We start from the raw sequence: 2,426 nt of genomic DNA, 5'->3' as shown, positions 1-2,426 counted from the left end.
TAAGCTGAGTTTAGGGGGGTTAAGCTGAGCTTTTGGGCGTGGTTTTTGGGGTCCCCCCTGCCGAGGATGAGGCGATACCGCCCCAGACTGAGCCCTGTGACTGAGTGGTTCCTTCTGAGGCTCGGGGGGTCCCCAAAAGGGATTTGGGGAGGTTTTGGGGGGCTCCAAGGGATGTTTAAAATTTTGGAGTGGTCATGAGTGGGTGGAAAGGGGATTTGGGGCTGTCTAAAAGGTTTTAAAGACCTCACTCACTTTAAACCACATTTTTTTCTTACAGTTCCTGGACCAGAAAGCATTTTATTAAATAAAGATCCTATTTTTTTATTGAATAAAAAAGCTAATTTTTGTTAAAAACGTGGATTTTCTCATTATTTATGGAAGGGATGAACTTGAGCGGGGGTTATTTGTAAAATGTTGGGGTTGGCGGGAAAATTATGGGACAAATCTGGAAAATCCCACCCAAAATCCAACCCAAGCCCATTCCCACCTGAACACCTCCAGGGATGGAGAATTTTAAACATTTCCACAGAAAATTCCTCCTGATGTCCCCCCCAGACCTTTTCCCAACCCCTCCATGTCCTTGGCAGGGCCCAGAACTGACCCCAAATACCAAATTTGGGGATTTTGAAGCCGTTTTGAACAGGATGCGGCAATTTTAGGGGGTTTTTTGGGGTGTGTTTGTGTTGCCCGAGGTGTCCCCATTTCCCTCCTGTCAACCTCACAGAGGCATCCCAAATACCCCCCCAAAAACCCCGAATTCTAAAAAATCCCTGAGGGGGGATGGAGGGATCCCAAATTCCCCCAAAAAATAAATCCCGCGGGATGAGGGAGTGACCCAAATTCCCCCAAAATAATCGGGGGGTGGGGAAGGAGAGACCCCCAAATCCCCCCGCACCGAGGGGCGGAGCCAATCATAGAATATGCAAATTAAGGGGCGTGTTATGCTAATCAAGCCAGCATCGCTAACGGCAGGCGGGCGTGATTGACAGGCGGGGTTATGCAAATTTTAAAACGAAAGGGGGGCGAAGGGCATTGTGGGACAGATTTTTAGGGCATTTTCGGGGTGTTTTGGGGTTCTCCGCGCACGGAGCGCGGGCGGAACGCGCGGAAGGAGCTGAGGAAGCGATCCCGGAGCGGGTGCGGAAGGAGAGACCCCCAAATCCCCCCGCACCGAGGGGCGGAGCCAATCACAGAATATGCAAATTAAGGGGCGTGTTATGCTAATCAAGCTCACATCGCTAACGCCCGGCGGGCGTGATTGACAGGCGGGGTTATGCAAATTTCCTCCACACTATGAGCGAAGGGCATGCTGGGACAGAATTTTAGGGCATTTTTGGGGTTTTTTGGGATTTCCGCGCACGGAGCGCGGGCGGAACGCGCGGGAGATGCTGAGAAAATGATCCCGGTTTAGGATCGGGATTTGGAGGCGGTACCGGGGGTCACCGTGAGTTACGAGCGGAGCGGGCGGCACCGGGCACGGAGCGGGATTTAATCCCGGTATCGCTTCTCGGCCTTTTGGCTAAGATCAAGTGTAGTATCTGTTCTTATCAGTTTAATATCTGATACGTCCTCGATGAGAGGACTTCATATTAAACGGATTTTTGGGCTCGGGAGTTGGACCCGGAGCTTGCTCCCTCCGCTCCGCGCATCGTCCCGGTACTGCAGCGCCTCCGGGAACGGTGCACCCCGCACGGGGAACTTTATTGGTAAAAAATAGATCGAGATTAACTAAAAACCGGGATTATACCGGGATATCTGACCTAACTCTGTACCGGAGATCGCCTCTGTCTCCGCTCCGTGCATCGTCCCGGTATTGCAGTGCCTCCGGGAACGGTGCACCCCCAACGGGGACATTTTATTGGTGAAAAATAGATTTAAATATGATAAAAATCAAAGTCTAAATTAATGAGATGGCGATTTATATCGCGATATCAATCGCGATTCTGTAATACGGTGTCACTCCCGGAGCTCGCTTATGTCTTCGTTCTGCTCCGCGCATCGTCCCGGTATTGCAGTGCCTCCGGGAACGGTGCACCCCCAACGGGGACCTTTATTGGTGAAAAATAGACCGAAACTAAATAAAAACCGGGATTATATCGCGATATAAAACATGGCTTTGTTCTGGGGTTCGCTTCTGATTCCGCTCCGCACATCGTCCCGGTATTGCAGCGCCTCCGGGAACGGTGCACCCCACACGGGGACCTTTATTGGTGAAAAAATAGAATAAAAATTAACAGAAATAATAAAAATCAAAATTTAAATTTATTCTATCGCGATATTGAATACGCTTTTGTAACTTCTTATCACTCGCGGAGTTCACTTCTCTCCACTCCGCGCATCGTCCCGGTATCGCAGCGCCTCCGGGGGAACTTTATTTGGTAAAAAATAGATATAAAATAAATTGAAATAATGGATTTTATTGCGGT

At 49.8% G+C, this 2,426-nt stretch overlaps 2 non-coding genes across 2 annotated transcripts; both read left to right on the top strand.

Moving 5' to 3' along the window:
* The first annotated feature begins 56 nt into the window (after nucleotides 1–56).
* LOC130587840 (small nucleolar RNA SNORD31) lies at nucleotides 57–124 on the top strand. The gene has a single exon (XR_008966860.1). It is a non-coding gene; the product is annotated as a small nucleolar RNA SNORD31 (small nucleolar RNA).
* Nucleotides 125–1,499: 1,375 nt separating this feature from the next.
* LOC130587838 (U2 spliceosomal RNA) lies at nucleotides 1,500–1,690 on the top strand. The gene has a single exon (XR_008966858.1). It is a non-coding gene; the product is annotated as a U2 spliceosomal RNA (small nuclear RNA).
* Nucleotides 1,691–2,426: the final 736 nt, after the last annotated feature.

This window comes from Malurus melanocephalus, unplaced genomic scaffold, assembly GCF_030028575.1.
Source record: "Malurus melanocephalus ecotype Western Australia unplaced genomic scaffold, MMel_1.1 scaffold_2541, whole genome shotgun sequence".
Lineage (NCBI taxonomy): Eukaryota > Metazoa > Chordata > Aves > Passeriformes > Maluridae > Malurus > Malurus melanocephalus.
Note: the sequence above shows the minus strand (reverse complement) of the source record. Positions and strands in the feature narration are given on the sequence as shown.